Source organism: Stegodyphus dumicola, chromosome 6, assembly GCF_044657685.1.
Source record: "Stegodyphus dumicola isolate Sdum_Otavi_A_Nest chromosome 6, ASM4465768v1".
Taxonomy (NCBI): Eukaryota; Metazoa; Arthropoda; class Arachnida; order Araneae; family Eresidae; genus Stegodyphus; species Stegodyphus dumicola.
In genome coordinates, this window is record NC_140773.1 from 20,556,791 (window position 1) to 20,573,336 (window position 16,546).

Below are 16,546 nucleotides of genomic sequence, written 5' to 3' on the forward strand. Positions count from 1 at the left end.
TCTAGAATTATTCTGACGACGCAAAAAACTTAAAAAGAGCAAGAAATAGGACTGGCTCTGTAAGTTAAAGCTTAACTCTGACCTTTTAAAAGAGAGTGAATTCCTTATATTGCATCTGATGCTAGCTAAATGTAATAACTGTAGCAGCTACGAAATAATTTAGAGTCATCCAGAGATTAGCTATTTTAAAAGAATGGCCTCTAAAATCCAGTTCTGTTAAGAAGAATTATACTAGTATGAAAATCAAATTAGAAATTCTTCAGGTTTCATTAATTTCTAAATATTATCAAATTAGACGCGTAATTAAGCCAAGTTGTCTAGTGTGTTTTTAAACTGTTAGTTAACATAACTTCCTTTTAAGTTTTAAAACCCAGATAGAGATTATAATTAATTTACGTTGCTTAGTTTACATGTTAATGTTTACTTGGATTTAGAATAATTAATTTAATTAACTGTTGTGTATGTAGCAATTCTTTGAAAGGTAATGAAAAGCTTGTCTGCCTCTCTTTATTTAGATTAATCTTATATAAAATGTCTGTATCTTTCTGAGAGATACTGAATGGTTTAAAAATTAGAGGGAACAAAAAAGAGCAAACCGTTATAAAACTTCGCTTTATTTATGTAAGTGTTTACTTTTAGATGAATAATGTGATATAATTCGAACTTAACGAAGTAAATTAAAAAAAATAACATGCAATATTTTGGGTTTGTAGACTACAAACTGTTTAACAACTTTGAGAAAGAATGAAGTGCCAAATAAAGTTTTAATAACAGTAAAATAACGTCACTTAGTTTCAAATAACGTAGCAAATACGTGTAAATTTGATGGCAATTATTTTTTTAATGTTCATAGTGACTGATATTTAATCTGGTTACTTCACTACATGAATGTTTCTCTGGCTCCGCTTTCAGCTTGGTGGAAAGAATATGATCCATAGCACAAAAAATTCGCCGTTTTGCAATGGCACCTACAGCTTCGTTCACGCGGTGGTTTTAAAATCATAAGTGGTCTAAGTTGAGCTTCGTTGCTAGGCAACCAGACCTTGCTACGTCAGCAAAACTGGTTTAAGGATTTTGCTTAAATGTTTTAACTTTTTAATTTTTTTTACACTTGGTATAATAGCCGAACAACCACAACGAAGCAAACGTCATGTAGTCAATGGTTTCGCTGAGTCGGCTACGCATTTGCTCATGCGCAAATTTCCCTTCACTGATAAACTATGGTTTTAATCCTGTTAAACAGGTGTGAGTGGACTTAATGACTTTTATGCCTTAAACCAGAAAGCTTTGTGATAACAAAACCATATATCAGATTACGCATTCTTCAATTCATCTGCACAAGTGTAATGAATCATCCACACATTAAAGAAATGTGTGACTGTGATTATGGCAAAGCCTCGAGGGCTATCTGCCTATGGGGAGGGACGCCATCGCGGAGGACGTTCCAAGGGCAACTGGCTCTTATACACGCTACACTTGGGAAACGCCACGAAAACGCCCATGCAGCCAGCCCGTTCGCGAGATTCGAACCTTGGACCGAACTATGTTCAGCGACTTTACCACACGGCCGCTGGTGTCCCCCCCACATTAATGAAACATATGATTTTCATATTAGAACTTCTTCATAAAAATCATGGTTCAGGTATACTGGAACTACTGACCAAACGAGAGAAAGCTTTTTTTTATGTATCACTTCTCGCACAAGTTGATAAAACGTGCAGCTTCATAACGTAGTTTTATGCGTAAGAGGTGACAATTATTGTGTTAATCTCACTACAGATCTGTTTTTCTGGATTCACTTTCACTAAGGTGGAAGAAATGTGATCTATCGCACAAAAACTTAACGTTTCTCAACAACATCTGCAAATGAATAGCAAGGTCTGTAATCTGAATTTTATGGGTTAAACAAAACACTTGAACTGAAACTCATAGAGAAATAATTATCCTTCCCCATGGAGGTGGAACTGCATGATGAGAATCATTTGTAACTACTGCAATTATCTACTGATCATGCTTTCTTCCGTTGATCTCAAACAACTGATCATCCACATGTTCTTTACGTACTGATATTGTTGACAAGACAAAAGAAGTGGTACCTCCGTGTCGGATTGAGAGGAAAAGTACATGAATGATAACTGCATTCAATCCGAAAATAAGATTGCAGACAGCAAATAACGATCTAAGAAAGAAACAAGAAAATATTATTAAATTAAACGTTCTGAGTAGTTAAAATTTTAAAATTCTATCAGAAATCTGACTGTTTTTATGCTTAAAATTGGCTAATGCTAAGGAAATATCACGTAGAATTTATTTTATCATTACATTTTATGCTTTTGAAAATAAATCTCCCTGAATAATAACGAAATATGCCGGAATAAATATCGTAATGTTGCATTAATTTAAAATATATATATATATATATATATATATATATATATATATAACGTTTCTTGCCTCGCATTCAGTACTAAATAAATGAAACAAAATTATATATTCAATATGAGTATATTATATTTTATTCTAAGAATGAAACTTTCCGAAAAATATAAGAAAGCTTCTTAATTATCAGCTATAGATTCGGATAATTTATTTTTAATTTATCTGCAATGTCCATAATTTTAGAAATGCAATCATAAATATAAGATCTTAGAAATAATATCTAAATTCATAAATAATTTAAACACACACCAGAAAAAATGTGTTTTATGCATCTGAATGTTGCTAATGAACTACAAATTTGAAAAGGAAAGAAGCAATTTAGGGTGGCTTTATTTGTATTGCTTTCATTTGACATGTAAAATTCTGTTCTGAAAAAATAAAATCTGCTAATGCTTCGAGTTTCTTTCCGTCAGTTTCGACGGAAAGAAACAGCATAAAGAATCTAGAAACAGCCTCATTTTATTCCTGTGCGAGACATACGACTATTAATTTACCTTCTACGTGTCCCAGCATATATCCTATTTTTAGCGCTCTGGTATTCAGCAAGACAAAAGATCTCTATTTTTTCTTAAATTTAATGTCTTTTTTTGGGTAAATAAAAAGTAATTTTAAAATTAAAAAAGTATTTTTTAATAATTTAAAACTGTACTTTTAAAATAAGCATAAATCGATGTAAACTTAATCGACGTAAACTTTAATCGATGTAAACTTTAATCGATTTAATATAAATGTACTACGTTATGAGGTCTACGTTATTCAAAATACATGTACAGTGTTGCCATTGTCCGCTTCGAAAACGTTTAGTTTGTTAATCAAAAATTCGTTGAAGTGTTACAAAATATGAAATCGATAATAAAACAAATTTCAAATTCAAAGTAGGGCTTCCGCATGCCCATATTCTATTGAAGATTACGTTATTCAAATTTTGATGGCTCTACGTACCACTGTTCTTTGTCAATGCGAGAAACAGGCATACACTTGTGCAGCTTCTTCCTCATTTAATTTCTTCAAATATAATACAGAGCGATAATATTTAGTGGAAGCAATTTGAAAAATGATACGGTGATTCATCGCAAAATGCCGTTTCGAAGCTAATGTCCCTTTTCGACTGATAATTATGAGAATTGCACACTTAGAAGACAATATAAGGGAACCGGAAAGTGAGCCAAGTAAACAGTTTTAAAAATCTGCACCCAACAGCAACCACACAAAAAAAAAAAAAAAATAAATAAATAAATAAATAAATAAATAAATAAATAAATAAATAAAAAGTCTGAAAGCTTTCATATTTTAAAATTTAAGTTATTCAAAATTTGATGCCTCTAGGTACAATTGTAATGGTTTTATCACAATGCGGAAAACATACATATATTTATGCAGATTCTTCATTTTTTAATTTCTTTAAATATAATACAGGGCGATAATATTTGGCGGCAACAATTTGAAAAAAGGATTCAGACTTTTAAAATTTCAGACGCAAAATGGAAAAACAAAATTAATAACCTTTTTGGGATAACGCCGTTTGGGCTAATAATTGCATTATTTGCAAGTTTTAATGTACATGAAATGTTTACATAATAGCATGGTTTTAGGAAACCTCAAATAACAAAAATCGGTATAAAGTCGCCAATAATGGTACAACTGATGCCAAAGGGAATATCCTCGCTGCTAGCCTTTTATGCCCCATTTTCAAAACAAGTCGCAACCATTTCTTATCAGATTGATTGTTTCTTTAAATACTGGCATACAATTACATAGAATTTTTAACAGATAGTCCAATTTTATGCCCTAAGATCAATCTAATGAGAATGCACTAGCGAAATAAAGCACTCCGGTTTTACATAATTTCTGAGTAAGCTATTCGTACGAACTGAAATAATTCTTGCATTTAAACTTGTATTCCAAATTAAGATTTAACTTGAAATTAATGTAGATAATTACTGAGAGAATTAGATTTTTTTAGTGAAGTTTACGTGAGATGAGATCACTTGGGGTCACGTGAATCAGGATGTTGTACCATGAAAGCATAGTAAATTCTTAAATTAATGACTTTTTACAAATTTATTGTCTTTATTTATTGGCTTTTTATAAAATTTAAACGATATTAAAATGTTTATGCCCTCAAAACAAAAAATTCTTAGAACCAACATTTATTAACATTTTATATGTGTATGCTCTGTGTTGTCGCCAATAAATTCTGCTTGGCGAGATTTGCGCCGGCGAAACGGAAAAGTACCCAAAAATCTTTATTTCAAACTCAGTTATCTTTATTTTATTTTTTACAACGACCTCAATGACACAAAAATCATTTCAAGTTTCAAAGACTGATCACATCTATGATGCACCTCTGGAAGAATAAGCTTTTGTCACGTGAGAGTAACAGGTGACTTGACACAATGTTACTTTTCTGTGCTCCATTAACTATGGTAGTGTCTGAGTAATTTGATACTGATTAAGGAACCCCAGGCATTGCATTTAATGCCACGTTTTGAGCAGCGTATTTAATACCTCTGCTGAGTGAAATAGCGAAAAAATAGATTACTAGACCTACTAAATCAAATTTATTTCGCGAAAACACCGCGATCCCAGCAATAACAACAACACAAGTGTATCCAATCCAATTTTCGATTATAAGCGACGGGGTAAAACAGCAACAACAAATGTTTAAAAAAAATTCACAAGGTATTTCTAACCTACGCGATAAAAGTTCTATCATCTTCAATCAAATTACCAGATCCAATAGAAGGCGTGGATGCAATAGATATAATTTGCCATTGAACAGGTTTCCGAGTTAAGGTGGGGAACTACTCTGAGGAAAGGAAGAGAGAAAGAGACACCGTTTTAAAGGCAGGATGATGTAAAAATAAAATAAAATAAAATAAACTAGCTATTCCCTAGCGGGTGACTGGACCATTAAAACTAAAGCGATGATATATGGGTCTCGCGGCCCTGCAAAATAGCCTACCTCATGATTAATGAGTGCCTAAGTAAAAAAAAAAAAAAAAAAAAAAAAAACTTTTTACTTTGTCTCTTTTCGGGAGTTTTGTCCTAATACCGCCGCTGAGGCAGCAGTAAAATAAATGGACAATCAGAAACACGTGAAACTTTTAGATTAGAGAAAAAAATATTTCAAAGGAACAGACCGGCGTGTTTCACATTTACGTCTATTTTTATTAATATATTTCTGTTACTAAAGCTTACCGCTTACGCGTGCGGTCCAAAGGTTTTTGAAGTTACTCTTCAAAAACTGTTCCTTATTAATCAGATCTGCTTAAAGATTAAAGCTGTTCCAAATGCTTTTGGGTGATATTTTCTTTCTTTAAACTTGTAGGGTTTATATTTATTTTAACTAACATTTATTTTAAGTTTAAACTATCTTTCCTGTCAAGCATTACTTTTCCCTGGAATTGCCAATGCCAGAGTATGTAAATTATAGTAGAACGCGCAAGGATTCAAATTATCAGCGGAAGTATTCTGAGTTAAATAGAAAGGAAACGAGTTCGAAGGTGTGCTTTCTTGCTTCACGAGTATGGAGGTGGCTAGTTAGAAATTGAAGAACCACGCGTTTCGGCCTGTGTGTTTGCCTCGGCAGATTGTTAATCGTTCAACGTAATATTCAGAGTTTGCTGAATTATCAGTGGTATTTTAGAACGCGGTGAGGTTAGTTACGTTTAGAGAGCTTCGTAGTTAGTAACTTGTTACTATTCTTTTCTCAGTTTCTTATTTTTATTTTACCGCCGGGTCGGCGTAGTTTGTGAGCGTCAAGAGCACGCATTTGTAATTTCTAAAGTTGAATAAAAAGGGGGCCCACCAGCGGCCGAGCGGTAAAGTCGTTGAACACTGGTAGTTCGGTCTGAGGTTCGAATCCCGCGAACGGGCTGGCTGCATGGGCGTTTTCGTGGTTTTCCCCATGTGTAACGTGTATACGAGCCAGTTTCCCTTAGAAAGTCCTCCACGAAGGCATCCCTCCCCATAGGCAGATAGCCCTAGTGTGCTTTGCTATAATTAAATACATCACCATCTGAATAAAAAGGGATTTAAACCCTTCTCGAAACTTTAGTCTATTTCCAGTTCTCAGCAGTCACCACTTTGTTGCGTGCAGGTTGGAAGCGCGCAACTTTACAAACTTATGTTGTAAATGGCACACCATTAAGTGGCGAGAGTAATAAGGCAGTAGAAAACTAGTAGTTTAACCCGAATTCAGACCCCGGAGAACGAGCTGGCTGCATGATGGTTTTCGTGGATTCTCACTGTGTAAAGTAAATATGACCATTTTTTCTCAGAAAGGTCTACACGAAAGTAAACCTACCCAGTAGAACGTACGTACATCGTAAGCCCCTCACGGGTTTTAACGTGACTGATTAAACTAAAACAAACGATTCTTAAAAAATCTGATGTGGACACTGCATGGCTTCCTTGCTTGACTATTAAATTATGCACATGACTATTAAATTCTTCACATTTCTTGCTGCACAAATCATGAAAGTTTATTTTTGGTCTCACTTGGCATTGAAGGCGCAGAAACTGAATTAATTCACTATTCTCTGAGTTTCAAATGTAAACAAATGGCGGTTCGTTAAAAACGTTAGCAAAATAAAATAAAGGACACATAACTTTATTTATTTAGAGAAAACGTTGCTTATTCTTAGGCATCTAAAAAAAAAAAAGATTTAAAGGTAAAACATAACTTATATTACCGAAATGATGATTTCGGTAGAATAATTATATTCTACCGAAATGATGGTACTTAAAAATTATTAGATCTGTGTGCTACTAATAATAATATAACGAACTCTAGGACCATAAAGTTTTATATCCTTTTTAGAGTGAAAAAGAGAAAAATATGCCGGATATGGCATTTGTTAAGCATAAATAACAGAAAATTATGAAGAAATTGCTCATGTTAAATTAATACAATATTTTATTTTAATCTTTGGCCAAATTTTCTTAGAGTTAGTTTTAAATCTCTGTACCTTTAATAAACATGTAAATTTGTTAAGTTAACCTATCGCATTATCTAAGATATTTCCGTTTATATTGCAAGGTATTTCTCCCACCTTCTTGGCATGCCTTCGTGGTGTGGTGGTCTGCACGTTGGGTGCATATTCCAGAGGTCCGCGGTTCGATTCTCGGCGAAGGCAGTTGCTAATTTTTCAGTATCTTTCAGAATCTCCCAAAATACCTAATGTCTCTACAATATGTATTTAGTCTGCCTTAATATTATCTTCTTTAGAAACATTTTTATAGAAAACGATGACATTCTAAACCACCGAGTATGATTAAAAACTGCTCATTAGTTACAATAAAAGTAGATCATACATTACTCAGGTCATAATTGTTTTTTTTTAATAAATTACATTTTATATAACTTTTAGGGATTTATTATTACATCAGTAAATTATTACATCAGTATTATATCAGTATTATTACATCAGTATTGTTACATCAGTAACTGTGTAGAGGTTTGTTCGGATATAAATGACATAGATGGTAATGGAGTGTATATGCGTAAATGCGCTGTTGCAAACACGTCAGTCATCTTGCCGATTTAACACATTTTATTTTATTCTTGAAAAAAACCTATTCTTAATATAAATTATACATATTACAATGGGAGCAATCTGCCCATCCGTTTTGATCACACTTTTGTCTATTCTGCATCTTAATGACAATCAGATGAATGAACAAGTATGCGACTGCATCTTAACATTGACAGCAAGAATGTGACGTAGTCAAAGGAAAAATTTCAAAGTGATTAGAATTATTGCTCCCGAAATTTCCTATTAACTAAGAAAAATTGCTGGTATTGACTGTTTAAAATTTCGATTTTTATATTTGAAATAATTTCAAATAATTTTCGGCTGAAGCTATCGTGTAAGAGTCTCCGTCATTAGCATTATGTATGAATAATAGAGCATAGATTAATTTGGAAATGACTTACATCAAGAGATTAATTAAAAGCAGTTACTATTTTTAGCTTGGTAAGAAGAAATACATAAATTAAAATGAAAATTTATGAGACTACTGAAAATTTGCTTTAGATATACTGTATCTTATATGGATAAATTTATAAAAAATATTTCTATTAAACTCCTACGCAATACTGCTTTTGTCTTTTCTGAAAACATTTTTCAAGTTACGGAAATGATGGCTAATCCGAAACGAATTATTTAAGATGTGCTTTTATATGTTCTTAAAAATGAAAGCTTGTTTTAGTTCTTAATGGCTCAAGTGAGTCTCTTAATTGTATAACGGTTAATTGCAAGTTTTTAAAATGCAAGATATTTTGTTTAAAAGACAGGTTTTTTTTTTCAGAAATTTTAAAGTCGATTAGTACGGAAGCTCATAATAATGATCTTAAAAATAATAAAAATTAAGAATAAAATTAATTTTCCTTCGGGTTAGTAGCTAAATCATGTATTTTTACATGGTAACGATTTTTAATTTAAACGCTACGTATTTCAACCGAATGATGGAAATAAAACACTGCCTGTAATAAAAAGTGGCACACAGTGAGAAAAGTTTTTGAAGCATACCAAACTTTGTACTCTAATAGATAATTAAGCACTTGACAAATGATTTAATTTGCAAGATGTATAAAAATAAAACATATACTGACATCAACCAGATGTTACGTTATGATTCTCGGCAGCACATTCATGAACATATCGGTGCACTAGAACCGTATGTATCCATATCATGTCCTATAGTGTCGTATTCCATGCGTTGTTACCATAACCCTATAGTTCTTCATTTCGTCGAGGAGGAAGGGAGATATTCAACTGATGCCTATTCATATTCAAGAAATGTTCCTTTGGCGAAAGATTGAGGATTCAGGTTTGCCAAGGGATTTTCACATGTTGCGCAATGCATTCACAGAGGTAGCAAGGATTTATCATGTTGAAAAATGACTTTTTGGATGTCCTGAAGGTACGGAAGAAGATAATGCTGCAGCATGTCACCAACATTACGACATTCCAGTAATATGGCTGTAACGCTCATTGAAAATCAAGGAATGTCAGCGCTAATGACAACCATGTTTTCACAAATCATTAATTCAGGTAGGTTGACTGTCTGCCTCTCTAAAATGATAGAGTATCATCGGGCAGCTGTCTTCTGCTCATACTTATATACCGGTTATTATTTGGGAGAAATGTGATTCATCGCTGAAGTTTATTTTTCTCTTAGCGCAACTCTACTGCGTCAGCACTGCAAACGTTTTCAATGATGGGTAACTATTAATGAAAGTCTTCATAAAAGACGACTGTACACAAAATCTACATCAGTCAGTCACCACGAAATTATCCGTATCGATATTGGAGCACTGGACACATCTTTTGTCTCCTGTTCTGGCTGCTAGTTAAATAGGCGTGAAAACGCATGCACCACTGGTGTCTGTCTCCTTGCTTCCCAAAGGAACTGTACATTTTTCTCCAGGTCCCACTAGTGCCACATCTAAACCAATTCAATGTAAGTATCTTTCGCTATACGCCGTCAAGAACTAACCAGCGGTATGGAAGCCTAAAAAACGAAGAGTTTAGTGAATTTATCCGCTTGCTGATGTTAACTGCAACAGGATATTAAGGAATTTTCCTGTCTTCTTCACTCTCCAGATTTGGAAAATGCAGAAACATTCGTGTATTAACACTGAAACTTGTGATTTATTTAGATGCTTATATTCTGCGTGTTTATCATCAGATTTTGTTGTAGTTGCTATCATTCTCTTAACGTTTAAATGAGCACTACCATAGAAATTTGAATGGCGATGCGTCAGATTCTTGACGGTATGGCACCATATCTTTCAGGTACTATGCTTAAACAACTAACAAAAGTATTTTATGCACATAAAAATAATTGAAAAATATCAACTCATTTGTAAAATTTTAGATTCAGAAAAAAAAATCTGCAAGTTTTCAAATTTTATATTACACCCAAAGGGGGCTGTTTTTGAACGTTTTGTGTGTTACCTTTATTTATTAAATGTCATGTTCTTCGAACTTCAATTCAACAGCAATATCACAAAGTAATTTAAAAGGAAGCATATCATTAGAATTTCCGTTATACAGTCACGCGCGCTTGAGATACAAATGTTTTTTTCCTCGTACAGTGTTGCCATTCCTCACTCTGAAATCTTTGAGTTTGTTAATCAAAAATTAATTAAATTTTTACAAAATATGAAATAGATAATAAATAAAATGCTATATTCGAAATTTAGGCTTCTAGATGCAAATATTCAAGTGGAGGAATTCCTTATTTAACATTTGATGTCTCTAAGTACAATTGTTTTTTCACAATGCGAGAAACATACATACATTCGTACAGATTCTTCATTACTTAAGTTCTGTAACCCGCGGGAGAGCGCGTGGGGTGTATCATACCCCAACCCTACATAAAAGTGGAATATTCCTAACTTGTGAAACTGAAATTCTGTGCTGCTTTCAGTAGCTGAGTTTCTAGCTGTGGTTGACTTTCAGAACCGCTTTTTCTTTGCCTGTGTGTTTCAGAAAAAGATTTATCGGTATTTTGTTGGAACTGGAGTATGACACACCCCACGCGCCTGTCCGTGTAAGTGTTTTTCTGACTGAATATTTAGTTCAGAAATTTATTTCTAGAATGTAACAGTAAATATTTCTACTCGCAAGTGATTTTAAAGTACTTGACATAAAATTCTAAAAAAATTTCTAACTGCATTATGTTAAAAAGAATGAGTCCCTATGATCTGGAGATGCAACGCATCTGAGATTTATTAGAAATATTTGAAAGTGATGAAGATTGCATTTCGGAAACGGAAGATGAAACTAAGAATATTTTCTACAATGTTTTGGTTTTGAAAAAGATAAAACATTAATTCCTGGTGTTCCTAAAAAAGGAAAAACTGTTCTTATGCTTTCAACATTATATAACGATCATGCTATAGATGATACTATTGGAGAAAATAAAACATCAGGAATTATATGTTTTAATAATATGACTAAAGGAGCAATGGATATGGGGGATGAAATATCAGCCAATTATTCAATTGCCAGAATAACAAGGAGGTGACCAATGGTAATTTTCTTTCCTGCACTGAATGTTGCTGTAATAAATGCTTGAATTGTATTACATTCAACTGCTAATCCACCAACCAGAAACAGAAGTCTGTTTTTGAAGGACTTAGCATTGCAATTAATGAAAAAAAGTATTGAATAAAGAATCAGAGATTAATACTTTTCCAAGAAATTGACGTACTGCATGCAAAACAAAAGCAGAAGTTTCGACGAAGAATTAAAACGAATACATGAAATTCGAAACAACTAAGTATGAAAGATGTGATAAATTTTTTGCCCTCGCGCAAGGACAGAAGAACGTGAATGCAACTTTTAAATGTGAAAACATTCTGTGCCAAGAACACATGAATGTATTTCGTTCAAAGTGTGAAGAAATAAAATAAGCATGGTGTATTAAAGATGTAATGAAACTTAGAGGCATGGTGTTTATTTTTTTATTATTTTCATTTATCTTAATTTTAACTCTAAGATTATTTCGGAAATTAATTTTTTGAAACCCAATTATTATTCCCTTATTTATAATACAAGAGAACAACAACAACAAAAAAAAACAGTTTTATAACTAAATAATACTATTTTTATTGTATTTTAAATATTGGGGTATGTGATACCCCACGCGCCCACTCTAGTAACTTTTCTTGGTGCGACTTCCGCCGGGTTAAATATAATGCAGTGCTCTAATATTTGGTGGCAACAATTTGTTAAGTGAAACGCCGCTTTATAGTGGGCGACACAAAATGCCAAAACGAAATTAATAGCGCTTCTAAGCAAATTTCCTCTATGAGCTTAAAAATAAACAAATAAATAAATAAAAAGGTGTTACGTCTGATTGCCCTCGAAATCCATAGAGTTTTATTCAAATTCTGCGTCAAACTGAAAATGCTTTTATGCCTAATTCTAAATTTAAAGTAATTTCAAATATGTAATCTAGTAAAATTTATGTTTAATCGAAAATACAATACTTTACGATCGAAAGTGCAGTTAATGGTAAAATAGCATAATTGATCCGTTATTAAAACATGTTTTAAGAGCTTTAAAATAGAAATCTTCTAATGAATAAGTTGAACAGATATGAAGGATGATTTCCATACTTGTTCCCCCTGCTCATTTCTCAGAAAAAGGTAAAATATCAAAGTAGTACTAAATTACGTAATCTGGTCCCGGAATACGTAACGCCAAATTAAGTATCTTGATACGAATGGATAATAGGCATTCATGAAAATCACATCCCTAAAGTACTTAAAACAATAAGCAAATGAAAGAGAACTTAAAACAAGCAGAAACTAGTAAATATATTCATTTGTAATCCCCTATGCTAAATTCATTTTTGTTTCTAAAGTAAGAAAAATTAGTTTTTAATTCCAGATTTTGTCCCTTGATAATTGTGATTGTTCATATTTTAAATAGTTTTATTTAATTTCCGTATTTTTGAACTACTTCATGATTAATTTATTTGTTTAATGGATTAAAATGAATTAATGAGAACACTGAAAAATTATAAGGAACGATTTTTTCCTTTTCCGCTGCCCCATTTTTCCATGTAAAAAACAATAAAAATATTCAGTTGTTTTATCATTTAATTATTTTTAAAGAAAAAAGTATTGTTTTCATGAGAATTATTTTATTATTTTTTAAGTACTTATAGAATACATGAAAGAAACAAAATACTTAATATTTATCAATCCGAAATAAATGCATAAGTAAGCGTTGTAAAAGAAAAATTTTAATTTTCTTTTATTCTCGTAAAAATTATGTGTACAGGCAATTATTTATTCTTTCGTAGAATAAATTTTTCCGAAAATCAAACATAAAAAAATAAGTTTGTGGTCGTAACAGCCTTCGTGACTCTGAAAATATCTTTTTATTTTCTAAAATAACAACATCATGAAATTTTGAATTATGAGGAAGTTAATATCCTTTTTTCAATATTCACAAATAAATATCCGAATACCTTTTCATTCTGTAATCAACTTTCAGATAGTTATTGTTTTGTGACTGTTTGCTTGAATTACATTTCGTATAAAAAATTCAGCTCATTTAAAGCTACAAAAAGAATTCAGCAACCTTAAGTTAGTTGCAGATCTTCATATTCAAAACAATAAACAAGATTTTCTACACACCTATTTACATCTTTGATTACTTAGCATTTTATATTTAACTTGCTCTTTTAAAGTACATTATAAAACTATAACCTGCGTTCATCTCCAAAAGCTTTTAGAGAATTCCACTTGAACAATGGGCAAAGAACAAAAATAACTAAAAATTTTTTATGTGAATATTCTTTTAATATCGTGTTTGAACAGGCGTTATGTTCATTCATCCATGACATGCACATTTAGTGCGATTATCTAAAAATAACTCTGTTTTTGAGCTCACATTAAATTACAGCCTTCTAGAAATCTCGGCAGCTACTTACATCAAAAATGCATTGGTAATCTAGAAAGAAAATCTTGGTTATGTTTATTTCTAAAAAGCGTTTTGTTCGTCAATGAACAAATGTTTTCTTGCTATATTTTCTTTTTTAGAAATTATCTGAAAGATTTTGAATGGCTTACTTACTTTTTTTTTTTTTTGTAACTAAGTAATATAAAAAAAATAAATTTAATTCCTATTTAGGTCAACAAAGAAAAATTTTTAAAAAGCAAAAAAAAATTAAAAATTTTAAAAATGTTTAATATGTGAAAAAACTGTATTGACATCAAGTGTCATCCACTACAAGTTTATACTTGAGTGGATGAATAAAACGTATTTTATTAACGATTGAAAATTAATAAATTAATAATTAATTAAATAAAAAATTAAGTTAATTCCTACTTAAATCAACAAAAAAATGTTAAAAATTAAAAAAAATTAAAAATTCAATTTTTTCAAAAATTAAAAAAATTAAAATTAAAAACTTTTTAATAAAAATTAAAAATTTTAATAATAATTTTTATTAACTTTTAAATTTTAATAAAATTAAAAAAAATTAATATGTTAAAAATTGTATTACATCAAGTGTCATCCACTACAAGTTAAAAAAATGTATTTGAACTTGAGTGGATGAATGAAAAGTATTTTATCAACGATTGAAAATTAATAAATTAATAATTTATTAAATAAAAAAATTAATTCCTACTTAAATCAACAAAAAATTTTAAAAATACAAAAAAATTAAAAATTCATTTTTTTTTCAAAAAATTCAAAAAATTAAAATAAAAAAACTTTTTAATAAAAATTTTAAATTTTAATAATAATTTTTTATTAACTTTTAATTTTTTAATAAAAATTTTACAAAAGTAATGTTAAAAAACTGTATTACATCAAGTATCATCCACTACAAGTTAAAAAAAATGTATTTGAACTTGAGTAGATGAGTAAAAAGTATTTTATTAACGACTGAAAATTTAAACAAGATATAGGGAGAATGCGAGCTAATAGTAGGAATTTAATAACTGAATAAAATCTAACACCAAACTACTATCCACTTATTTCTAGCCCAAAAGCGCGGTTTATCTCGAAACGTGATTTGGCGTTAGTTTCACTTCTCTGCAAATGATTCGTTTCAATTTTCATTCGAATCTGTTGCTGTTCCATAAAATATAAAATTCTTTGGAGTGCACTTTATTTTTCTGCACAATTTTTTGCACATTTTATGCACTTTAATCTCAGTACTCGACACGTTTTATTCACAGTGGTTTACTGCACTTAACAATTTTTTTTTTTTTTTTTTAATTTTATTTTATATTTGACAACTTCTTACCCCAGGAGGAATATGCATTGGATTTAAATAAACATTTTTTAATTTGTTAATATATTATTTTCTTAAGGGGACTCATACACCTTAAAACCCATAACATCTTCGAATATGTGACTTTTGCAAGAATTGGGATTACTTATTTATTTTAAAAGCAATGACTTCTAACTTTTTACAGCTGACTACATAATATAGCTGCTTTCTGAAATACTGATCAGAAAGTTCATGTTGCCACAAATATTTTTATAATTTAATCCTCTTTGTGACAAAACGTTTCGTCATGTTTCCACCTTGCGCGCACTGTTTAAAATATTCTGTTGCATAATTTAATTCCATATTTAATATATAGCTTTTATAACATTTGGAAAGTACTATGAACCAAAAATTCTAAGAATTTCATGTTAAATTTTTATTTTATTTAGAGTTGAGTTTATAAAATGTACTTTATTTAAAAAATCTGTAATGTTTTCGTGCATAAAATTTTTTAATATTTAAATATTCATCAGATTTTGGGTTCAGTTAGAAAATAGCGCCCATATAATGAATTTCATCTAATTTCAAGCATGTACTATGAGCCATTTTAAAACTATCATGCGCGCAAGGTGGAAACATGACGAAAAGTTTTGTCGCAAAGCGGATTAAATTACAAAAATATTTGTGGCAACACAAACTGTCTGGTTACTCGTTTCCAAGGCAGCTATATTATGTAGTCAGCTGTAAAATGTTGGAAGTAATTGCTTTTAAAATAAACAAAATATCCCAATTCTTGCAACAGTCACATATTCGAAGATCATAAGGGGTTTAAGGTGTATGAGCCCCCTTAATGTAAGACTTTACTGCAGTTTTTAATTTAAATTTAATATTCAAAGACATCTACGTTTCTGTCTGGAATACTGTCACTACCTTCCTAAATTTCCCAGAAAAATATTTAAATTTGATCGAACGATTGTTTATTCTTCCAGTAATATACTTAATCTGAAAATTCCATTTATCTAAAAAAAAAAAACTTTTCAGAAAGCTTATGTCCAAAAAACCTTTTAAAATCTCCAAATGTCAAATTGTTACAGAAATTGCTTAAAGATACAAAGTAGTGATTTCTCCACAAAATATAGAAATAGTCATGAGTTAGGCAATGCAACAACCTTGTGTTTGGCGTAGTCTTAAATTCTTTTCAGAAAATAAGCTCTTCAATTTATGATGTAAGCCTTCTAAAATGACGGCTTTTCAGCAACAAGAAGATGCACACAGTTGCATAAGAACAACGGAAAGAACTTGGTAATGGGAGACTTAACAAGCGGCATACTCTGTCTTTTTGCAATGCTCG